Below are 25,735 nucleotides of genomic sequence, written 5' to 3'. Positions count from 1 at the left end.
GGAAACAGCAAGTAAGCTGTCACAAGTCAGGAACCTTGGAATGGGAAAATTAGGTTCTTACCATGATAATTTTCTTTCCTTTAGTCATAGCAGATGAAGCCATTACGTATGGGTTGTGTCCATCAACCAGCAGGGGGAGATAGAGAGCACTCAACTTTTCACAGTGCCTCATGGCCAGCTAGCTCCACTGCCTCTTCAGTATTTGAAGCTTCCAAAGCAGTATGGCAAACCGCAATGGGAATAACATGAACTTTCCTCACAGCGAACGATGGCCCCTTAACAAGGGCATGAACTCACAAAAGGAGGGAATGAACTCATCCTCCTGGAGGGAATAAACTCGTCCTCCACTTTATATAAATGGAGGAAATACTTGCATCCTCCTGGAGGGAATAAACTTATCCTCCCAAAACATGAACTGGAGGGAATGAACTCATCCTCCTATAACTGTAACAAGAATCCTGAAGACTGTTTTCCGACTCCCCAAGGAAGGAATATAACTTCAGGAAACAAGAACAGCACCTAAAATCAGAATCACTGCAATACAGACAATCATACAGGGAGGGCTCATGGCTTCATCTGCTATGACTAAAGGAAAGAAAATTATCATGGTAAGAACCTAACTTTCCCTTCCTTGTCATCAAGCAGATGAAGCCATTACGTATGGGATGTAACAAAGCAATCCCTAAATAGGGTGGGAACAAGCCACACCACGCGCTAGCACCTGTGCTCCAAAATGCACATCCTTCCTGGCAGCCACATCCAGCCTGTAATGTCGGGCGAAAGAAAGCTTAGAAGCCCATGTTGCAGCACTGCAAATCTCATGAAGAAATAGTGCTCCAGTTTCCGCCCAGGAAGAGGAAATCGCTCTTGTGGAATGTGCCTTAAAGGCTTCAGGCGGAGCCCGGCCAGACAGCAGATATGCTGAAAAGATAGCTTCTTTGAGCCAACGGGCAATAGTGGCTTTAGACGCTGATGACCCTCTGCGAGGACCTGCAAACAGCACAAAAAGATGATCAGAGGTCCTGAAGGAATTTGTAATTCGCAGATACTGCAGTAGAGTCCTGCGCACATCCAAAAGGTGCAACTGCCCAAATGAATCTGGAAACTCCTCCTCAACAAAGGAGGGAAGAAAAACAGGCTGGTTTAGGTGAAACGCTGAAACCACCTTAGGCATGAAGGAAGGCTCGGTCCGAACCGTGACCCCTGACTCTGAGAATTGCAGAAAAGGGTCCCTACAGGACAGCGCCTGGAGCTCTGACACCCGTCTCGCCGAGGTAATGGCCACTAAAAAGACGGCCTTCAGTGTCAAATCTTTCTCTGAAGCACGCCGAAGCGGTTCAAGGGGAGCCCCCTGAAGGGCCCAATACTAATCCCAGGTTCCAAGCTGGACAAGGTGCCTGCACGGGAGGATGGAGCCGAAGCACCCCTCTAAGAAAACGTGCCACATCTGGATGAGCAGCTAAGGACATGCCTTCAACCTTGCCACGCAGGGAGGCCAATGCTGCCACTTGCACCCGCAGGGAAGTTTTGTGTACACCATCCTGCAAAAAGTCCAGAATCGGCGAGACAGGAGCCCGCAACGGAGAAAGCGCTCTTAAAACACACCAGACTTCAAACTGGCGCCAAATCCTGGCATAAGCCACAGAAGTGGAGCGCTTACGGGCCTGCAGGAGAGTGGAAATTACTTTATTTGAGTAGTCTTTATCTCTCAATTGCGCCCTCTCAATCCCCATGCCATAAGACCAAAGCGTCAGGTGTCCTCCATGGCCACCGGACCCTGTGACAACAGGTGCGGAACCAGAGGTAACGGAAAGTGAGCCTCCAACAACATCTGTCGGAGGTCCTCATACCAAGGCCTCCTGGGCCAATCCGGGGCGATGAGCACCACTTCTCCTGGATGCAGCCAAATCCGCAGGAGCACTCGCCCTATCAAGGGCCACGGAGGGAACACATATAGTAGGCCCGGAGGCCAGGGCTGAGTCAAGGCATCCAACCCTGCCAAGCGAGGATCTCTCCGTCTGCTGAAGAAGCACGGGACTTTGGCATTTGAACTTGTCGCCATAAGATCCATCACGGGCTTGCCCCATTTGGCACATATCTGCAGGAATACTTCGTCTGCTAGTTCCCATTCTGCTGGATCGATCTGATGCCTGCTGAGATAATCGGCTTGCACGTTGCTCTGACCTGCAATGTGAGCTGCCGACAGAAACTGAAGATGCAGCTCGGCCCAGTGGCAAATCTGTTCAGCCTGCGCGGCCAGTGCTCTGCACTGAGTGCCGCCTTGTCGATTTATGTAGGCCACTGCTGTCGTGTTGTCCGACATCACTCTGACAGCCAATCCATCCAGGGTCACTTGAAAGGCCAGAAGCGCCTGAAACACCGCTTTCAACTCCAGGCGGTTGATGGACCACTGACTCCTCGGGTGTCCACAGACCCTGGGCATGCTTCCCCTTGCAAAGTGCGCCCCAGCCCTTCAGGCTGGCATCTGTCACTACTAGACACCAATCGGGGAGCGCCAGCAGCATTCCTCACCGCAGCATGCTGTCTGAGAGCCACCACTCCATGCTGAGTCGGGCCGCAGGGAGCCAAGAAAGTCTGCATTGATAATCCTGAGAAACTGGAGACCATCTTTGAAGTACGGAATCCTGTAGAGGTCTCAGGTGCGCTCTCGCCCAGGGCACCACTTCCAATGTGGCTGTCATCGATCCCAGCAGCTGGAAAATGTCCCAAGCTCGCGGGCGGGGCATCCTCAGAAGCAGACGGACCTGATTCTGAAGCTTGCACCGCCTTAGCTCGGGTAGGTATACATAGCCCGAGTCTGTGTCGAACCTGGCCCCCAAATATTCTAGAGATTGCGAGGGGGTCAGGTGACATTTGGCCATATTGACAACCCAGCCTAGAGATTGAAGTACTGAGACCACTCTGGCTGTAGCCTGATAGCTCTCTGTTACAGAGTCTGCTCTGATGAGCCAGTCGTCTAGGTACGGGTGAACCCTGATACCCTCTCGCCTGAGCAAAGCAGCTACTACCACCATTACCTTCGAAAAGGTGCGGGGAGCTATGGCGAGGCCAAAAGGCAAGGCCCGGAAATTGGAAATGTTTTCCCAACACCGCAAACCTCAGAATCTTCTGGTGCGGGGGCCAAATTGGTATGTGCAAGTAAGCTTCTTTCAGGTCTAGAGACGTGAGAAACTCTCCTGGCTGTACCGCAGCAATTACGGAGTGCAGGGTTTCCATGTGGAAATGCCGCACTCTCAGGGACTTGTTTAATTCTTTTAAGTCCAGAATAGGGCGAAAAGACCCACCTTTTCGCGGCACCACAAAGTAGATGGAGTATCGGCCGTAGCCGTGTTCGGCGGGAGGTACCGGGGACACGGCCCCTAACTGAATCAGACCTTACAAAGTCTCCTCTACCGCCGCCCGTTTGGCGGCAGAACCGCATCGGGACTCCACAAACACATCTCTTACTGGGGCGTTGAATTCTATTCTGTAGCCATCTCTGATCAGGTCCAGAACCCACTGATCTGAGGAAATATTGGCCCACTCCTCGGCAAAGAGGGAAAGACGTCCTCCGATGACAGGAAGCGAGGAGGGGGCCGGCGCACCATCATCGAGAGGGTCGCCCCTGAACTCCAGGCCTAGAGCCGGTGGCTGCGGTACGCTTGTCCGAGCGAAAGGAGTTCCTCTCCTGAAAAACGGGCACGAGAAGTGAACCCAGCAGAACGCCCTGGGCGGTACCTTCTAGCTTCACGGAAGCGAGGTCTATAAGAGGAGTGGACCGCCTGGCCCTTGGAGGAAGGCCTCAGCCTAACTTCGGGCAAGCGCTAGGGTTTAGGATCTCCCAGGCCTTTAACAATTTTTTTTTCCAACTCCTCACCAAATAGGAGTAGGCTTTGAAAGGGCAAATTCACCAACCTTTGCTTAGAGGCCATGTCCGCTGCCCAATGTCGTAGCCAAATAAGACGGCGAGCCGCCACTGCTACTGCCGTTTGTTTAGCCAAAGCTCTGACAATATCATAAAGGGCATCAGCCAAAAAGGACAAGGCCGACTCCAGCCGCGGAGCCACATCCGAGAAGGGCTCCGCTCCATCTCCGGGCTGCTCCACTGCCTGTTGCAACCACGCCAGGCAGCCTCTAGCAGCATAACAACTGCATGCAGACACCAGAACAGTAAGACCTGCAATTTCAAAGGACCATTTAAGTGCTGCTTCCAGCCTATGGTCTTGTATATCCTTCAGGGCAACTCCTCCTTCCACAGGGAGGGTAGTTCTCTTTGTCACCGCAGTGACTAGGGCATCTACTTTAGGCATTGCAAAGCGAGCCAAATGCTCCTCACGCAGAGGGTATAATTGCCCCATAGCCCTGGAAACTTTCAAAGGTCCCTCGGGGTCAGCCCACTGAGCGGAAATAAGCTCTTGCATGGAGTCATGCAAAGGAAAGGCTCGAGCAGGCTTTTTGTTACTAGCATCCTAGAATTCACATAGGAGGCCGTGCCACTGTCAGGCTCTTCAATAGAAAGGACCTGTAGGGCATCTTAAATAAGCGCTGGCAGCTCATCACGGTGGAAAATCCTCACCGCGGAGGGATCATCCAGATCCTGTGGTAATTCTGCACCTGACTCTGGCTCCTCAGACCACGAAGGCCTGCCAGAACTCTCCGAATCCTCACAGCCCGACCAAGGGGGGGGGGGGGGGGGGGGGGGGAGGAGGTGCACCACAATCTGAAGGGGAATTAGCCCTTCTACGCTTTTCTTTATGCCAATTATCAGGGAAAATAGCCTCAGCGGGCAGTCCAAGGCCAGAATCCACCGGGGGGGGGGGGGGGGGGGACGGGACGGGACGACAACAGAAGGTGCATCAGACGACCCTTGAGGAAGAGCTCTTTTCAGCATGTATGCTTTATGCAATAACACCACAAAATCAGAGGAGAAAAACTCGCCCTGGGCACCCAGATCCCGTCCGGGGCTAGCCGCTCCCTGAATAGCCTCAATTTGAGGGCCGGCCGCCCCCCCCCCCCCCCCCCCCCCGGGCTCAGGGCTCTCCGTCTCTACGGAGGCCGTGCCATGCAGAGAATTCAAAATGGCGTCCGCTGCCAGCTCTGAGCGGGAAGAATCATCGCTCGCCATGCTCGGGCCGGCTCTTACACCTGTATAGCATGATTTACAGAGCCCCGCTGCTGATTTGCGCTTGCCACACCGGGAACAGCGCTTTACATTCTCTGCAGCCATCACCACAAACGGCGGGAAAATTCAAAATGGCGGTTTCGCGCCAAAAACGCCCCGATTGCGGGCCCACCCCGGAGGAGTTAGAAAACACTCTTACCTCACCGGACTGAGTATCACAGCTCCAGTCCCATAGAAGAATCAAAGGAAAACCTCTGTTCCATTTTTTTTTTTTTAACGCTGTGAGGAAAGCAGAGATAATAAGAACTCCGGAGGCTCAGATGAATGGGAAAGGCAGGGAAAGGCGAACCAATGTGCCTGCATCCACTGAGTGGGAAAGGACAGGGAAAAGCAAGCTAATATGTCCACATCCACGGGGGCATGGGTAAGGCAGGGAAAGGGCTAACCTATGTGCCTTCAAAGTGAAGCTGCTATAGCCTCTAACACCCCGGCTAACAACTGGCAAGCCAGGAGCCACCCCCAGGCAGATTTCTGATGGAGCTCGAAGAAGCTGCAGCCACCCTGCTTGGGGACATAGAGAATACTGAAGAGGCAGTGGAGCTGGCTGGCCATGAGGCACTGTGAAAAGTTGAGTGCTCTCTATCTCCCCCTGCTGGTTGATGGACACAACCCATACGTAATGGCTTCATCTGATTGATGACAAGGAAGGAGCAAATTTTGCAAGCAAAAAACACTAAAGTTTCGCCAGAGACTTCTGGTGCACATGCAGTACGCCCCACGTATGCGCGGAAGACTTCCCGCCCGTCGCACAAGCATGCCTCTTCAGTTAAATCAAAAAGTATACAAATAGACAAATAACTCCAAAGGGGAGGTGGGTTTGTGAGAACAATCAGCCTGCTGTCCTCGGAGAATACCTGCTACAGGTAAGTACCTTCACTTTCTCCGAAGACAAGCAGGCTGCTTGTTCTCACATGTGGGATATCCCTAGCATCCAGGCTCACTCAAAACAATGAACATTGGTCAACTGGGCCTCGCAACGGCGAGGACATAACATAGATTAACCTGAAACTATATACAACTAGCCGAGAATGCAGCCTGGAACAGAATAAAAATGAGCCTAACGGGGTGGAGTTGGATTCTAAACCCTTAACAGATTCTGCAGCACCGATTGCCCAAACCAACTGTCGCATCAGGTATCCTGCTGAAGGCAGCAGTGAAATGTGAATGTGTGGACTGATGACCACATTGCAGCCTTGCAAATTTCTTCAATGGAGGCTGACTAAGTGAGCCACTGAAGCAGCCATGGCTCTAACATTGTGAGCCGTGACATGGCCCACCAGAGTCAGCCCAGCTTGGGCATAAGTGAAGGAAATGCAATCTGCTAGCCAATTTGAGATTGTGCGATTTCCGATGGTGACTCCCCTCCTGTTGGGATCGAAAGAAACAAACAACTGGGCGGACTGTTTGAAGGGCTTGGTCCGCTCCACGTCAAAAATGCCAATGCTCTCTTGCAGTCCAAGATGTGCAAACTGCTTTCGCCAGGGTGGGCATGAGGTCGGGGAAAAAATGTTGGCAAGACAATTCACTGGTTCAGATGGAACTACACCACCACTTTTGGTAGGAACTTAGGGTGCGTGCGGAGGACTACTCTGTTGTGATGAAACTTAGTATAAGGTGTATCCACTACTAGGGCCTGAAGCTCACTGACCCTATGAGCTGAAGTAACAGCCACCAAGAAAATGACCTTCAAGGTCAAGTACTTCAGATGGCAGGAATTCAATGGCTCAAAAGGAGCTTTCATCAGCTGGGAGAGAACAACTTTGAGATCCCATGACACTGGTGGAGGACTGACAGAGGGCTTCAACAAAAGCAAAAATCTCATAAAGCGAACATCTAAAGGCTGTCCAGAGATAGGCTTACCCTCTACACGTTGATGATAAAAAGAAGATACATACCTATAGCAGGTATTCGCCGAGGACAGCGGGCTCAATATTCTTATGTGTGGGTCGTCGTCTGCGATGGCCCAGAAGACGGAAATAAACTCTTCAAAGCTCTGGAACCTTCCTGATTGTTCCGTCGTGTCGTGCGGGACAACCCACCGCGCATGCGTGGGCGGCTTCCCGCCCGTGACGCAAACGTGCAGCAACAAGTTTAATAAAAAGCAAAACAAAATAAATGCAAACAACTCCAACGGGGAAGAGGAAGGGTTGTAAGAATATTGAGCCTGCTGAAGGCAGTAATGAGATGTGAATGTGTGGACTGATGACCACGTTGCAGCCTTGCAAATCTCTTCAATGGAGGCTGACTTTGTGAGCTCCTGACGCAGCCATGGCTCTAACATTATGAGCCGTCACATGGCCCTCTAAAGTCAGCCCAGCTTGGGCATAAGTGAAGAAAATGCAATCTGCTAGCAAATTGGTGATTGTGCGTTTTCCGATGGCAACTCCTCTCCTGTTGGGATCAAAAAAATAAATAAATAATTGGGCGGACTGACGATAGGGCTTGGTCCGCTCCACGTAAAATGCCAATGCTCACTTACAGTCCACAGTGTGCAACTTCTCCTCACCAGGGTGGGTATGTGGACGGGGAAGAAATGTTGGCAAGACAATTGACTGGTTCAGATGGAACTCCAACACCACCTTTGGCAACACCTTAGGGTGAGTGCAGAGGACTACTCTGTTAAGATGAAACTTGATATAAGGAGCATGAACTACCAGGGCTTGGAGCTCACTGACTCTATGAGCTGAAGTAACAGCCACCAAGAAAATGACATTACAGGTCAAGTACTTCAGATAGCAGGACTTCAGTGGCTCAAAAGCAGCTTTCATCAGCTGGGTGAGAACGACGTTGAGATCCCATGACACTGGTGGAGGTTTGACAGGGGGCTTTGACAAAAGCAAACCTCTCATGAAACGAACCACTAAAGGCTGTCCAGAGATAGGCTTACCTTTAACACGTTGATGGTAAGCACTAATTGCACTAAGGTGAACTCTTAAGGAGTTGGTCTTAAGACCAGACTCTGATAAGTGTAGAAGGTATTCAAGCAGGGTCCGTGTAGGACAAGAAAAGGGATCTAAGGCCTTGCTGTCACACCAGACAGCAAACCTCCTCCATTTGAAAGAATAACATTTTTTGTGGAATCTTTCCTGGAAGCAAGACAGACTTGGGAGACACCCTCTGAAAGGCCTAAAGAGGCAATTTCTAAGTTCTCAACATCCAGGCCGTGAGAGCCAGAGACTGGAGGTTGGGATGTAGAAGCGACCCCTCATTCTGAGTGATGAGGGTCAGAAAACACTCCAATCTCCATGGTTCTTCAGAGGAAAAACTCCAGAAGAAGAGGAAACCAGATCTAACGGGGCCAGAAAGGCGCAAACAGAATCATGGTTCCGCGGTCTTGCCTGAGTTTCAGCAGAGTTTTCCCTACTAGAGGTATGGGAGGATACGCATACAGAAAGCCTGTCCCCCAATGTAGGAGAAAGGCATCTGACGCTAGTCTGTCGTGGGCCCAAAGTCTGGAACAGAACTGAGGAACTTTATGATTGATCTGAGTGGCAAAAAGATCCACTGAGGGGGTGCCCCACACTCGGAAGATCTTGTGGACAACGTCCACATTCAGAGACCACTCGTGAGGTTGCATGATCCTGCTCAGCCTGTCGGCCAGACTGTTGTTTATGCCTGCCAGACACATGGCCTGAAGAAACATGCCATGATGGTTAGCCCAAAGCCACATCCTGACGGCTTCCTGACACAGACAGCGAGATCCGGTGACCCCCTGTTTGTTGGTGTAATACATTGCAACCTGATTGTCTGTCTGAATTTGGATGATCTGGTTGGACAGCCGATCTCTGAAAGACTTTAGAGCGTTCCAAATCGCTCGCAATTCCAGGTTTATCTGAAGATCCTTTCCCTGAAAGGACCAAGCTCCTTGAGTGTGAAGTCCATCTACATGAGTTCCCCACCCCAGGAGGGATGCATCCGTCGTCAGCACTTTCTGCGGCTGAGGAATTTGGAATGGACATCCCAAGGTCAGATTGGATCAAATGGTCCACCATTGAAGGGAACTGCAAAAGTCGGTGGAGAGATGGATGGCATCCTCTAGATCCCCTGTGGCTTGGCACCACTGGGAACCTAGGGTCCACTGAGCTGATCTCATATGTGGGCGTGCCATGGGAGTCACATGAACTGTGGAAGCCATGTGTCCTAAGAGTCTCGACATCTGCCGAGCTGTGACCTGTTGAGACGCTAGAGCCAAGGACACTAGGGCAAGGAGATTGTCTGCCCTTGTCTGGGGAAAATAAGCCCGAGACGTCCGTGTATCCAACAGAGCTCCAATGAAATCCAATTTTTGCACCGGAACAAGATGGGACTTGGGATAATTTATTACAAACCCCAGTAGCTCCAGCAGTTGGTCATCTGCATGGACCGTAGAGCCCCTGCCTCTGAAGTGTTCTTTACCAGCCAATCATCGAGATAAGGGAGCACATGCACTCCCAGTCTGCGTAACAATGCTGCTACAACTGCCAAGCACTTTGTGAAGACCCTGGGCGCAGATGCTAAGCTAAAGGGCAGTACACAGTACTGAAAGTGCTGAGTTCCCAGCCGAAATCGAAGGTACTTCCTCTGAGTTGGGAGCACCGAGATGCGAGTGTAGGCATCCTTTAAGTCCAGAGAGCATAGCCAATCGTTTTCCTTAATCATGGGAAGAAGGGTGCCCAGAGAAACCATCCTGAACTTTTCTCGGACCAGGAATTTGTTCAGGGCACATAGGTCTAGGACGGGACGCATCCCCCCTGTTTTATTTTGCACAAGGAAATACCTGGAATAGAATCCCAGCCCTTCTTCCCCTGGTGGAACAGGTTTGACCGCATTGGCCTTTAGAAGGGTGGAGAGTTCCTCTGCAAGTACCTGCTTGTGCTGGGAGCTGAAGGATTGAGCTCCCGGTGGGCAATTTGGAGGCTTGGATGCCAGATTGATTGTGTATCCTTACCAGACTATTTAAAGAACCCACCTGTCGGAGGTTATACGAGGCCACCTTTGGTGAAAAAATATCAACCTCCCCCCGACAGGCAAGTCGCCCGGTACGGACACTTTTATTGCAGCAATGCTGCACTGGAGCCAGTCAAAAGCCCGTCCCTTGCTTTTGCTGGGGAGCCTGAACCGGCTGCCGAGAGGCAGGAGTGTATCTACACCTATTATAAGAATAGGGAGCACTCCTCCTCCCTACAAAAAAACCTTCTGGATGAGGAGGCAGTAGCAGAAGACATCCGGCGGGAGAGAGAATCCATCGCATCATGATGCTTTTTCATCTGATCAACCATATCCTCTACTTTTTCTCCAAAGAGATTATCCCCCCGGCAAGGAACATCCGCCATTTGCTGCTGGGTCTTCTGATCCAGGTCAGAGACACGCAGCCATAAGAGTCTGCGCATCACTATACCTTCAGCAGCTTCTCAGGATACCACATCAAAAGTGTCGTAAGACCACCTGGCCAGGAATTTGCGACACGCCTTCTGCTGCCTGACCACCCGGTGAAAAGGTTCAGCAAGCTCCACAGGAAGTACTTCAACTAAACTGGACAGTTGCCGCACTGAGTTCCGTAAGTGAATGCTCATGTAGAGCTGGTATGTTTGGATCTTGGCGGCGAGCACTGCGGCCTAATACGTTCTCCTACCAAAAGAATCCAAGGTCCTAGACTCTCTGCCTGGGGGCGCCGAAGCATAGTCTCTAGTACTCCTGGCTCTTCTGAGAGCAGAGTCCACCACCATGGAATCGTGAGGAAGTTGGGCCTTCACCATTACAGGTTCTCCATGGACTCTGTAGACTCTGTACTGGGACTCGGACTTCTTAGGGACCACTGGATTAGAAAGAGGGCAAGACCAATTCCGCATCAGCACTTCCCTGAGTGTATTGTGCAGGGGGGCCGTTGCAACCTCTGCAGGTGGAGAAGGATAATCCAGGGCCTTGAGCATCTCAGCCCTGGGCTCATCCACAACCTCCATAGGAAATGGAATATCCTTAGACATTTCCTGTACAAAGGATGAGAAAGTAAGACTCTCAGGTGGAGATGTCCTTATTTCAATCGGTGGAGTAGGATCAGAGGGAAGCCCACAAGACTCCTCCTCCGAAAAGTACCTGGGGTCTTCCTCTTCAACCCATGAGCGCTCCGGTATTGGAAAGGAGCTCCCTAAGAGCAGCCCCAACCCGAGCCTGCCTCGACTTCGAGGATCGACGACCTCATGGGGAGCGTCGAGAAGTTGATCCCTGCCTAGACTTCGGTGAAGCTTCCTCCACCGATGTCGAAGGGGAATCAACCCGGGTGGCAGCCGATGCAGGCACCGCAAGCGGTACCGAAGACGGAGACCTCCTCGCAGGTGATGGCCCAGATGCCGCCTCTACAGTCGGTGCGGAAGGCGCAAGCATCCCCGACACCGAGGCAGTCTGGCGAAGCAAGCCTTCCAGAAGCTCCGGAAGAAGGGCCCCGATGCGCTCATCGAGAGTTTCCATCGGAAAAGGCTGAGGGGTCGGTGTAGGAGTCGGTGCCAGAATATGAGGGGGTTCGAGAGCCGGTAACAGGATGCCAGACGACCAACGCATTGGCACCTCCTGTATGGAGGGTGAGTGGTCCTCCTGGCGCAGACGCTTCTCGGGTGCCGACTCCCTCGGCTCCCCGAAACTCTCGGTACCGTGTCTGGAAGGACATCGATGACTATGCTTCTTAGACTTCACTCGACGCCCGTCATCGACACTCCTCGGTACCGATGAGGAAGGAAAAAATAATGGAAATAACGAAAAAAGTTTGTTTGGGGGGGGGGGGGGGTTGTTTTGTTTTTTTAAAAAGATAAACTATGAAAAGAAAATTGAAAATTTTTGCAATAAACACTCACTAAAGCCGTCTCCTGAGCCGTAACTGGCAGCTAGGACAAACACCCGACCAACCAGGATTGCGGAAAAAAAGAGACTGGTTGCTGCACATTCGCGTTGCGGGCAGGAAGCCACCCACGCATGCACGGTGGATCAGTCCGCGCGACAGAACAATCAGGAAGGTTCCAGAGCTTTGAAGAGTTTATTTCCGTGTTCTGGGCCGTCGCAGACGACGACCCACACGTAAGAATATTAGAGCCTGCTTGACCTCGGAGAATTACTAATTGCGCTGAGGTGAAGTCTTACGGAGTTGGTCTTGAGACCAGATTCTGACAAGTGTAGAAGGTATTCAAGCAGGGTCAGTGCAGTACAAGAAAGAGGATCTAGGGCCTTGCTGTCACACCAGACAACAAACCTCCTCCATTTGAAAGCGTAACACCTCTTAGTGGAATCTTTCCTGGAAGCAAGCAAGACTCGGGAGACACCCTCTGAAAGACCCAAGGAGGCGAACTCTAAGCTCTCAACATCCAGGCCGTGAGAGCCAGAGACTGGAGGTTGGGATGTAGAAGCGACCCCTCATTCTGGGTGATGAGGGTTGGAAAGTACACCAATCTCCACGGTTCTTCGAAGGACAACTCCAGAAGAGGAGGAAACCAGATCTGGCGCGGCCAGAAGGGAGCAATCAGAATCATGGTTCCGCGGTCTTGCTTGAGTTTCAGCAAAGTCTTCCCTACTAGAGATATGGGAGGATATGCATACAGAAGGCCTGTTCCCCAATGAAGGAGAAAGGCATCTGACGCTAGCCTGTCATGGGCCTGAAGCCTGGAACAGAACTGAGGGACTTTGTGATCAGTTTGAATAGCAAAAAGATCCATTGAGGGTGTGCCCCACGCTCAGAAGATCTTGCAGGCTATGGCCATGTTCAGTGACCACTCGTAAGGTTGCATAACCCTGCTCAGTCTGTCTGCCAGACTGTTGTTTTCGTCTGCCAGATAAGTGGCATGGAGAAACATGCCATGATGGCGCACCCAAAGCCACATCTGGACGGCTTCCTGACACAGAGGGCGAGATCCGGTGCCCCCCTGCTTGTTGGTATAAAACATGACAACCTGATTGTCTGTCTGAATTAAGATTACTCGGTTGGACAGCTGATCTCTGAAAGACTTTAGAGCGTTCCAAATCGCTCGCAATTCCAGGAAGTTGATCTGCAGACCTTTTTCCTGAAAAGACCAGGCTCCTTGAGCATGAAGCCCATCTACACAAGCTCCCCACCCCAGGAGGGATGCATCCGTCATCAGCACTTTCTGAGGCTGATGAATATGGAATGGCCGTCGCATTATCAAATTGGATCGGATCGTCCACCAGTGAAGAGAATTCCGAAAATCGGTGGACAGTTGGATCACATCCTCTAGATCCCCCGCAGCTTGACACCACTGGGAAGCTAGGGTCCATTAAGCTGATCTCATGTGCAGACGTACCATGGGCGTTACATGAACTGTGGAGGCCATGTGTCCCATAAGTCTCAATATCTGCTGAACCGTTTGAACTATGGACACCAGGGACAGGAGATTGTCTGCCCTTCTCTCGGGGCGATAAGCTCGAGCTGTCTGTGACCAGCAGAGCTCCAATAAATTCCAATTTTTAGACTGTGATGAGGTGGGACTTGGAGTAATTTACTACAAAACCCCAGTAGTTCCAGCATGAGATTAGTAATTCACATGGACTCCCAAGCACTTGCCTCCGAGGTGCTCTTTACCAGCCAATTGTCGATTTAAGGAAACACATGAACTCCCAGTCTGCGTAGAGACGCTGTGACTACCGCAAGGCACTTTGTAAACACCCTGGGCGCAGACACTAGACCGAAAGGCAGTACACAGTACTGAAAGTGCTGTGTTCCCAGCTGAAATCGAAGATACCTCCTGTGAGCTGGAACTATCAAGATGTGAGTGTAAGCATCCTTTAAGTCCAGAGAGCATAGCCAATCATTTTTCTGAATCATAGGGAGAAGGGTGCCTAGGGAAACCATCCTGAACTTTTCTCATACTAGAAATTTGTTCAGGGCCCTTAGGTCTAGGATGGGACGCATCCCCCATTTTCTTTTGCACAAGGAAGTACCTGGAATAGAATCCCAGCCCTTCTTCCCCTGGTGGAACGGGCTCGACCACATTGGCGCTGAGAAGGGCGGAGAGTTCCTCTGCAAGTACCTGCCTGTGCTGGAAGCTGAAGGATTGAGCTCCCGGTGGGCAATTTGGAGGTTTGGATTCCAGATTGAGGGTGTATCCTAACCGGACTATTTGAAGAACAGATCCAGATTGAGGGTGTATCCTAATCAGACTATTTGAAGAACCCACCGATCAGAGGTTATGAGAGGCCACCTTTGGTGAAAAAATATTAACCTCCCTCCAACCGGCAAGTCGTCCGGCACGGACACTTACTGTGGCTATGCGCATCTGGAGCCAGTTAAAAGCCTGTCCCTTGCTTTTGCTGGGGAGCAGCTGGGGCCTTAGGCGTACGCTGTTGACGAGAACGAGCGCGCTGGGACTGAGCCTGGGCAGGCTGCCGAGAAGCCGGAGTGTACCAACGCCTAACATAGGAATAGGGAGCACTCCTCTTCCCTCCAAAATACATCCTAGTTGAGGAGGTTGTAGCAGAAGACGCCCGGCGGGAGAGAGAATCCAGAGAGAGAGAATCCATAGCATCATTGTGCTTCTTGATCTGGTCAACAAGATCCTCTATTTTCTCACCAAAAAGTTATGCCCCCGGCAGGGAACATCCGCCATTCGCTGCTGGACCGAATGATCCAGGTCAGAGACACGCAGCTATGAGAGTCTGCGCATCACTATACCTTGGTGTCAAACGTGCCTCTGGCCAGAAACTTTCGACACACCTTCTGCTGCCTGACCACCTGGCGAAAAGGTTCAGCCTGCTCCGGATGGAGGGCATCAACCAAGCTGGACAGTTGCTTCACCTAGTTCCGCAAGTGGATGCTCATGAAGAGCTGGTATGACTGAATCCTGGTGGCGAGCATAGCGGCCTGATACGTCTTCCTACCAACAGAGTCCAAAGTCCTAGCTTCTCTGCCTGGGGGCGCCGAGGCATAGTCCCTAGTGCTTTTGGCTCTCATGAGGGCGGAGTCCATCACCATAGAATTGTGGGGTAACTGAGACCTCATCAATCCAGGTTCACTGTGGATCCGATACTGGTATTCAGCTTTCTCCAGGATCACGGGGCCTGACAGAGGGAACAACCAGTTCCGCATAAGGACTTCCTTCAGTACCTTATGCAGAGTAGCCATTACAGCCTCTTTAGGTGGAGAAGGGAAGGGAATAGCCATAGCGATTTCCTGGACAAAGGAGGAAAAGGGCAGACTCTCCGGTGGAGACAGTCTCCTTCTGATGGAGGGGAAGGTTCAGAGGGAATCCCATAGGACTCATCAGAAGAAAAGTACCTGGATCTTCCTCTGACTCCCAAGAAACGCTCCTCTCCAGTATCAGATAAGACCTCTCTCAGGGCACTCCGAGACTAAGCCTGCCTCGATGCCGAGGAACGACATCCTCGATGGGGATGTCAAGAGGCCGACGCCTGCCTGTACTGCGGCGAAGCTTCCTCCACTGACGTCGAAGGGGAGTCGACCTGGTTGGCAGGTGGCATCGAGGCCGGGGACCTCACCATAGGTGAAGGGCCAAGCACCGCTGCAGCAGACGGTGCGGAAGGCGCAAGCACCCCTGACACCGAAGCAGACTGGCGCAGCAATCCTTCCAGAAGCTCTGGAAACAGGGCCTGGATGCACTCGTCGAGAGCCGCCATAGGAAAAGGCTGCAGGGACGGTGGAACACCCGGTGGAAGAATCTGCTGAGGTTCGGGAGCAAGTACTGGGCTGCCAGGAGACCGACGCATCGGCACCTCCTGGATAGAGGGGGAGCAGTCCTCTCGGCGCCAACACTTCTGTGCTGGGACCACTCCTTTTTATAAATGATCTAGAAATGGGTGTAATTAGTGAGGTAATTAAATTTGCTGACAAAGTTATTCAAAGTTCTTAAATTGCAAGAGGATAGTGAAAAATTACAAGAGGACATTACGAGGCTGGGAGACTGGGCATCAAATGGCAGATGCCGTTTAATGTGAGCAACTTCAAAGTGATGCATGTGGGAAAGAGGAACCCAAACTATAGTTACGTGATGCAAGGTTCCACATTCGGAGTCACTGATCAGGAAAGGGATCTAGATGTCACCTTTGATGATACCTTGAAACTCTCTGCTCAGTGTGCAACGGCAGCTAAGAAAGCAAATAGAATGATCAGTATTATTAGGAAAAGAATGAAAAACAAAAATGAGGGCATTATAAAGCCTTTGTATTGCTCCACGGTGCAACCGCACCTCAAATACTGTGCGCAAATTCTGGTCACTGCATCTCAAAAAAGATATAGTGGAATTAAAAAAGGCATACAGAAGAGCAACAAAAACGATAAAAGGGATGGGATGACTTCCCTATCAGGAAAGGCTAACGCGGCTAGGGCTCTTCAGCTTGAAGAAAAGACGACTGAAGGGACATATGATAGAGGTCTATAAAATGAGTGGAGTGGAACGGAAATATGTGAATCATTTGTTTACTCTTTTCAAAAATACTAGGACTAGGGGGCACACAATAAAGCTACAAAGTAGTAAATGTAAACAAATCACAGAAAATATTTCTTCACTCAATGTGTAATTAAACTCTGGAATTCATTGCCAGAGAATATGGTGAGAGTATGGCCAATCGTTTTCCTGAGTCATGGTGCAAAGGCTGCCCAAAAAAACCATCCTGAACTTTTCTTTGACCAGGAATTTGTTCAGGGCCCTTAGGTCTAGGGATAGGATGCATCCCCCGTGTCTTCCTTTGCACAAGGAATATCTGGAATAGAATCCCTTCCCTTCTTCCTGTGGTGGAATGGGATCAAACGAATGGACCTTTAGAATGGTAGAGTTCCACTGCAAGTACCTGCTTGTACTGAGCGCCTAAGTAATTTGCTCTCAGTAGGCAACACGGTGGTCTCTTTTGCCAATACAGGGCGTAACCAAGATGGTCAGAGGTTACAAGAAAACACCACTCTCGAAAAGCTTCAGCCTCCCCCCCGACCAGCAAGTCATCCAGGATGATCATTTTACAGTGGCTATGCGCCATTGGAGCCAGTCAAAAGCTTGCTCCCTGCTTTGAATGGGGAGCTGTCTGGGCCTTAGGCACACGCTGTTGATGAGAACAAGCCCACTGGGGTTGAGCCTGCTAAGGCTGGTGACAAGAAGTGGTGTACCTACACCTTTGTGAGTAGTAAGTACTCCTCTTCAACTTGCTGAAAAACCTTCTACATGAGGAGGTAGTTGCAGAAGATGCCTGACGGGAAAAATTACTGATGCTATCATTGTGATTCTTGATGAGGTCAGTGACCTCCTCCACCTTCTCTCCAAAGAAGATTATTCCCCCTGCAAGTAGTATCCACCAACCTCTTCTGGACCACTGGTTCCAAGTCAGACACACACAGCCATGAGAGTCTGTGTATCGCTATACTCTGAACAAAGATCCTAGACGCTACACCAAAAGTGTCGTAGGCGTCCCTGGCCAAGAACTTATGACACGCCTTCTGCTGCATGACCAGCTGGCGAACAGTTTCAGCCTACTTTGGTGGGAGAGTATGCCAAATCAGTTATACTATGCACCAAGGACTACAAGTACAGGCTTCTATCGAGTTCGTAGGATTGAATATGGGAGATACGCATAGAGGCCTCATACATCTATCGCCCAAAACAATGCAGGGTTCTAGCTTCTCTGCCAGGCGGAGATGAAGCTTAGTCCCGAGAACTCTTGGCACTTTTGAGTGCAGATTCCAGCACTAGGAAATGATGAGGAAACTGAGGATTATCAAACCTAGGGGAAGACTGAAGCCAGTACATAGTGTCATTCTTCTTGGGAAGGACAGGGACTGACAGAGGGGACTCCCATTTCTTCATTTAAATGTCCCATAAGATCTCATGAAGTGGGACCATCACAGTCTCTCTAGGAGACTTGTAGTCCAGGCCCTCCAACATCTTAGCCCTGGGTTCGTCCTCCACTTCCAAAGGAACTGAAACGACATTCACCATTTCCTTAATAAATATGAGAAGGAACGGCTCTCAAGTGGAAACTTTCTCCTTTCCTGTGGAGGGGAGGGATCAGACTTGATGCCCATAAGACTCCTGCTCCAAGAAGTACCACGGATCCTTCTCCGACTCCCATGAGTGCTCCTCATCAGTGTCAGCCAAGAACTCCTAATGGGAGGGCCGAGACTGAGCCAGCCTTAACAAAGAGGAACCAAGTCCCCAAGAAGGGCATTGAAGTGTTGGCTCCAGTTTTGACTCCAGCAAAGCTTCCTCCACCGACATCGAAGGGGTGCCAACATGGGTGGCAGTCGACAGCGAGACCTCAAGCAGCACCAACGAAGACCCCACCGCAGGCTGATGGCAATGCGAGACAGCAAGAGGCACGGCAGGCATAAGCACTCTAGACGTCGATGCACTCTGTTGTATAAACCCTGCCAAATGCTCACGGACCAAGGACCGGAAGTGCTCATCAAGGGTCGACATCAGGAAAAGCGAGGGCATCAGTGTACAAGCAGGCTGCTGAACTTGTGGGGTCGAATCAGGTGTCTGCTCCTGGCTGCCTGGAGACCCATGCATCAGCACCTCCTGTATGGAGGAGGTGCGGTCCTCCCAGTGCCGATGCTTTTCAGATACCAGGGAATCTCTCGGTGTCCCACAACTCCCAGCACCATGCGTCGAGGGCGACTGATGCCGATGCTTCTTCAGATGTTGGCATCGACACTCCTTGGTGCTAAGAACGAAGTTGAGTCCTCATGTCGCATCAGTCCTGGGGGGCCTGCATAATGACCCGCGCTGAGACAGGTGGGGACCCCACTTGATGCACGGTCACTCCCAGTGTCCAAGGGTCTCGCAGCCTTATGGACCGATGCATGCGATGCAACACTCGATGCCGTCGAAGTTTTGGACCTGGTTCCAAAAAGTTTCTCTCTTTGAGCCTCTCTGGCTGTGTTTTTTTTCTTCATACGAAGAGAGAAGGGATATGGTCAGGCCCCAAACACTGGAGACACCAAGAATGGGTGTCTTTGCCAGATGGTCCTATTGCAATGGGTACAGCACTTAATGCCACTGGGAACCTTTGATGAAATGGAAGGAAAAACAGCCGTGGCTAAATCAAAGAGCGCAATGGTGCTGAAAAAGGAGCAAAGCACCAAAGAAAAATGAAGGAAAGAACCTGACCGAAGCTTAGACCTAAATGCAGCCTACTGAATGAGGTAAAATAAAAGAAACTTTAAAAAGGGGAAATAAACTAAAAATGTAAGGAAGAACACCCCAAATGAAGAAGAAAATAAAACAAACTAAGAAAGAAACCGGGAAGGCACAAAAACCCTCATAGAAACCCTCTCAAAGTGGGCAGGAAGGCACTCGCACATGTACAGTGGAGCGTGACTCGCACTCCAAAGAGCTCTGTGGTCACAAGCTCCGGATCAGGCAATGTGGATCACATTACCCACATGTGAGAATCACTGGTCTGCTTGTACTCAGAGAAATAAAGTTATAATATAAAAATGTTGTGTGTTTACTCAGGTTCCTTTTATCTAATATTACATTTTGTTTAAAGATCAGAAACTATTTACACAACATAAATGTATCATACCTGATAATTTTCTTTCCCTTAAGCATAGCCAATCAATCCATAGACTGGTGGGGTTGTGTCCATCTACCGGCAGGTGGAGATAGAGAGCAATCTTTTGCCTCCCTATATGTGGTCATGTGCTGCCGGAAATTCCCCAGTATGTTGATATCAAAGCTCCATCCGCAGGACTCAGCACTTACAGAATTACACCCACAAAGGGACACTCTGCCCAGCTCACCACCGCCGAAGCGGGGAAGGGAAATATTCCAACGCACCACCGCCGGGGCGGTGGGCGGGAAACCACACCCGCCGACGCGGGGGGAACTGGCTTATCCTGCTACCGCAACCGCGGAAGGAGCTGGCTTACCCTAACACCGCCGAAGCGGGAGGGATAAAAAGCTACCCTACAGCCGCACGAAGCGGGAGGGAGCGCCGGATTAATTACGTTATCAATCCAGCCACCGCCGAAACGGAGGGAGAGGAAGCAGCAGCTCACTGTAACACAAAATCATCTCAACTCGAAGAGACTTCAATTGGAAGAACTTGAACACGAAGTCCTCGTGAACAGGAAATGAAGACTGAACTTGAACCTGAAATATAACCAGAACACAAACAATACAGATATCTGGGAGGGGCTATGGATTGATCGGCTATGCTTAAGGGAAAAAAAATTATCAGGTATGATACATAATTTTACCTTCCCTATCATCAAGCCGATCAATCCATAGACTGGTGGGATGTACCGAAGCAGTACTCACCCAGGGCGGGACATGGAAATCCCTGAACGCAAAACTGAAGCCCCAAACTGGGCATCAGCCCGAGCAGCCACATCCAAGCGGTAATGTCGTGAGAAGATATGAGCCGATGACCAAGTAGCCGCTCTGCAAATCTCTTCCAATAAGACAGATCTGGACTCCGCCATCGAGGCTGCTTGTGCTCTAGTAGAGTGTGCCTTCAGCTGAATAGGCGGAATCTTCCCTGCCGCCACATAAGCTGACGCGATAGTCTCCTTGACCCAACGTGCCACCGTAGGCTTAGATGCCTGCAGACCTTTACGAGGGCCTGCGAACAGCACGAACAGATGATCCAACTTCCGGAAATCATTGGTCACTTCCAAGTATCTGATGATGACCCATCTAACATCCAGGTATTTGAGCACAGGGTACCCCTCTGGGTAATCCTCCCTACGAAAGGAGGGTAGGTAAAGCTGCTGATTCACATGGAATCGAAAAACAATCTTGGGCAGGAAGGAAGGCACTGGGCGAATCGATACTCCTGCCTCAGTGAATCGCAGGAACGGTTTTCTACACGAGAGCGCCTGGAGCTCGGAAACTCTTCTGGCTGATGTGATAGCCACCAGGAAGACTGCTTTCAACGTCAGGTCCTTCAGCGATGCCCTTGGCAAGGGCTCGAAGGGCGGCTTCTGCAAGGTCCGTAGCATCAGATAGAGATTCCACGTAGGCACTATCGAGTGCAGAGGGGGCGCAGGTGATTAACTCCTTTGAGAAAACGTACCACATCTGGCTGTGAAGCCAGGGAAGCCCCCTTCAGGCGACTCCTGAAGCAAGCTAGAGCCGCCACCTGGACTTTCAGTGAACTGAGCGACAGGCCTTTCTCCAGCCCCTCTTGCAGGAACGCCAACACTGAAGATATTGGAGCAGTGAAGGGCAATACAGAGCCTGCCTCGCACCCCGACGCAAAGGTACGCCAAACCCTGGCGTAAGTGGTGGAAGTAGAGCGCTTCCTCGCTCTCAGCATAGTGGCGATGACCTTGTCTGAGAAGCCCTTCTTCCTCAGCCGCTTCCGCTCAAGAGCCAGGCCGTAAGACCAAAGGGGGAGGGATCCTCCATCACCAGGGGACCCTGATGTAAGAGGCCCCGCTCCGCTGGCAGCCGCAGAGGGCCGTCCACCGAGAGTCTGAGTCCGCATTCCAGGGACGTCTGGGCCAATCAGGACCCACCAGGATCACCCGGCCTGGATGCTTTGGCACCCGGCCTAGCAGCCTGCCCATCATGGGCCAGGGCGGGAACACATAGAGAAGCTCCTGTGCCGGCCACTGCTGGAGAAGAGCATCGACTAACCAGAGATCGAGGGTCCCGTCCTCTGCTGAAAAAACGCGGCAATTGGCCGATGACGCCATCAGATCCAGGCTCGGCCGGCCCCAGCGTTTCGTGATGTCCAAGAACGCCCGAGCAGACAGTTGCCACTCTCCGGGATCCAAGGTATGGCGACTGAGAAAGTCCGCCTTGACATTCATGACTCCCACAATGTGGGCCGCCAACAGCTGTTCCAGATTCGCTTCCGCCCACAGGCATAGCTTCATGGCCTCCTTGGCTAGAGGGGCGCTCCTGGTACCTCCCTGGCGATTGACATAGGCCACAGCCGTGGCATTGTCCGATAGGACCCGTACAGGCCTCAGCACCAGTACCGGGAGAAACTCTAGAAGCGCCAACCGAATGGGTCGGAGCTCCAGGAGGTTGATGGACCATTTCGTCTCACCAGGAGACCAGAGCCCCTGCACTGTCCGTCCCAGGCAGTGGGCTCCCCAGCCCGTGAAGCAGGCGTCCGTCGTGACGACAACCCACTCCAGGGTCGTAAGAGGCATTCCTGCGGACAGCTTGCCTGGCCTCAGCGACCAGCTCAACGCCATTCGCACCGCTGGATCCAAAGGAAGGCATACAGCATACTCCTCCGAGACTGGAGTCCACCGCCACAGAAGAGAGTGCTGTAGTGGTCTCATATGAGCCCTGGCCCAGGGCACTACCTCCATCGTGGCCGTCATGGAGCCCAACAGCTGCACATAGTCCCAAGCTCGAAAAGTAGAGGCGGCTAGGAACTAGCCCACCTGGGTCTGAAGCTTGACGGTCCGGTTGTCCGGCAGGAACACTCTGCCCACTTGGGTGTCGAATCGAACTCCCAGATACTCCAGGGACTGAGTCGGGCGCAGCTGGCTTTTCTCCCAGTTGATGATCCATCCCAGGGAGCTCAGAAGAGCAATGACCCTGTCTGTAGCTCTCCCGCACTCTGCATAGGAAGGGGCTCGGATCAGCCAGTCGTCCAGATAGGGATGGACTTGCACTCCCTCCTTGTGGAGGAAGGCCGCGATGACCACCATTACTTTGGAGAAGGTCCGCGGAGCCGTAGCCAACCCGAACAGGAGGGCTCTGAACTGGAAGTGTCGGTCCAGTACTGCAAAGCGCAGAAAGCGCTGATGAGGCAGCCAGATGGGAATATGTAGGTAAGCTTCCTTGATGTCCATGGAGGACAGGAATTCTCCCCTTTTTCACCGCAGCTATTACGGCGCGGAGGGACTCCATCCGGAAGTGCCGAACTTTCAAGGCCTGATTGACTCCCATGAGGTCGAGAATAGGCCGAGCAGATCCTTCTTTCTTTGGCACCACAAAGTAAATGGAGTAGCGCCCCTTGCCAAGCTGATTTACTGGCACCGGGACCACCACGCCGAGGCGGATCAGGTTGTTCAAAGTCTGCTGCACGGCAGCTGCTTTGACCTGAGACTTGCAAGGAGAGTTTACAAACCCGTCTCTTAGGGGTCGGCAGAACTCTAGCTTGTAGCCGTCTCTGATGACTTCCAGAACCCAAGCGTCTGAAGTTACCCTGGTCCACTCGCCCAGAAACGAGGACAACCTTCCTCCTATCTGCACTGGGCCATGGACCAGGTCCCCGTCATTGGGTACGCGACCCTGGGGGCGGGCCGGAGGATGAACCTCCGGTACGGCGGTCCCTATGAAAGGAATGCTGCTTGGGGGAGAAGTTCCGTTTGAAAGAAGCGGAGGCAGAGGAGGCCGACTTGCCCGGGCAATACCGACGGGCTTCCTGGAATCGGCCCTTAGAGGAACCAGGACGGGCATTGACCTCCGGCAACCTCTTGCCCTTGGACGTGCCGAGCTCCGTCACGATCTTGTCCAGCTCGTCCCCAAAGAGCAGCTTGCCTTTAAAAGGCAACTTGGCTAGGCAAGATTTAGAGGCATGGTCAGCAGACCAGTGCTTAAGCCAGAGCCACCGCCGCGCAGAGACTGTATGAGCCATGCCCTTGGCCGAGGCTCTCAAAACATCATACAGCAAGTCTGCCAAGTAGGCCAGACCCGACTCCAGGGTCGGCCATTCCGCACTCCAGGAAGGGTCCGAGGGGGAAGCCCGCTGCAAAACAGTCAGGCACGCCCTAGCCACGTAGGAGCCACAAACCGAGGCTTGCAAACTCAGAGCAGCCGCCTCAAAGGACGACTTTAAGGCCGCCTCCATTCTCCTGTCTTGGGCAGTGCCACCTTCCACTGGCAGCGCCGTTTTCTTAGTCACTGCAGTGATTAAGGAATCTACCGTGGGCCAGACAAAGGCTTCCCGTTCCCCCTCAGGAAAGGGGTACAGACGGGACATAGCCCTGGCTACTTTCAGGCTCGCCTCAGGGGCATCCCATTGCGCTGAAATTAAGGTCTGCATGGCTTCATAAACGTGGAAGGTTCTAGGCGGGCGCTTCGTTCCCAGCATAATGGCGGAGTCAGTAGAGGCTGAGAGAGAGCCTTCCTCCGGAGAGGCAATCTTCAAAATGCTCATGGCCTGCACAAGCAGGTTGGGCAAATCCTGAGCGAAAAAGCCGCGCTGCAGAGGGGTCGTCCGCTCCATCCGAGCGAGGATCAGTCTCTTCCATCGATTCCGCTAAGGATCTCTAGGAGAACTCAGACACGCTGCCGTCATCCACATCAGAGGAGACCGAGTCCCCCAAGGGTGGAAGATCCACCCGAGGGCGCTTAAGCATAGAGGCCTCATCGCCCTGATCAGAGAGGTGGGCAGGGGCAGTGTTCTGCATAAGAAAGGCCTGATGCAGCAGCAAAATGAACTCAGGGGAGAAACCCCCCAGTCTGTGCATTTCTGCAGCCTGTGCCGCGGCCCTAGAGGCGCCCTCCATCTGCGCTCCCAGTAGCGGGGGGGAGGCGTGTTGCACGTCCAAAATGGCGTCCGGCGCGAAACTCCGAGAAGGAGCCGCGCGGGAAGAAGGGTGTTTTAATTTCGCCGACTTCTTACTGTCGCCAGATTCAAGGGCGACCAAGCTGTTAACGTCTCCCATCTCGAGGCGGCCCAAGAAGAAGCCGACCGAGCCGCGTGGCCGGTCATGACCGGGAGGGCGGCCAGCGGGGGATGGGTGCCTAAGGCGGGAAAGAACCGGTGAACTCTCCCGGTTCCAAAAGGGCGGACTCTACCTTTGATCCCCCCGCTTCCCCGCTAGGCGCACTAACGCGTTCCGGGGAGCGTCTTTTCGCGCCCTTGCCATCCAAGGCCATAGCCACGTGGAGACCGTTCGGGGAACTCCCTGCTCGCTACTAAAAGGTAAAAATTACCTGCTTCTTGCTCCGAGCAGCGACGACTTGTTCCAGTGAGCAGCTGCAAATGGACGTCCTTTTTGAACGTTTAAAAAAAAAATTGGTTTTTTTTTTTTTTTTGTTTAACTGTGCCAGCGGGAGGGGGGAGAAAAGGAGGGACCTGGCACCACCAGGTTTGCACTTGCTCACGAAGAGCCCTCAACCCCAGGTACTCAACAAAACCTAATTGAATAGGCTTGGAGACCTAGCCAGAGCTGCTGCTGTGTGACCACACACCTGCTGAGATAGAGAACATACTGGGGAATTTCCGGCAGCACATGACCACATATAGGGAGGCAAAAGATTGCTCTCTATCTCCACCTGCTGGTAGATGGACACAACCCCACCAGTCTATGGATTGATCGGCTTGATGATAGGGAAATGTAACATGGGCAGTGGAGGGGGGAAGGGAGCAGTTTTTCACATCACTGTAGTTTATCTGCTCTGACATCTAAACAATAACAAAAGTATATGTGTGTATTCATAAAAATTATTAAACAGAGCTATCCTCTGTGTAAACAGGTGTTTTTACAACAAATATACTCATACTAGTAAAAAAGGCCCGTTTCTGACACAAATGAAATGGGCGCTAACAAGGTTTTCCTTGGAGTGTGTATGTTTGAGAGAGAGAGAGTGTGAGAGAGAGAGAGAGAGAGAGAGAGAGAGAGAGAGAGAGAGAGAGAGAGAGAGAGAGAGA

At 51.9% G+C, this 25,735-nt stretch overlaps 1 protein-coding gene across 4 annotated transcripts in view; it reads right to left on the bottom strand.

The window, feature by feature from the left end:
- Positions 1–25,735, bottom strand: part of GLCCI1 (glucocorticoid induced 1) — a 183,147-nt gene that overhangs the window by 77,201 nt on the left and 80,211 nt on the right. The gene's annotated exons all lie outside the window — the stretch shown is intronic.

The sequence above is a fragment of the Microcaecilia unicolor genome, chromosome 1 (assembly GCF_901765095.1).
Source record: "Microcaecilia unicolor chromosome 1, aMicUni1.1, whole genome shotgun sequence".
Classification (NCBI taxonomy): Eukaryota; Metazoa; Chordata; class Amphibia; order Gymnophiona; family Siphonopidae; genus Microcaecilia; species Microcaecilia unicolor.
Note: the sequence above shows the minus strand (reverse complement) of the source record. Positions and strands in the feature narration are given on the sequence as shown.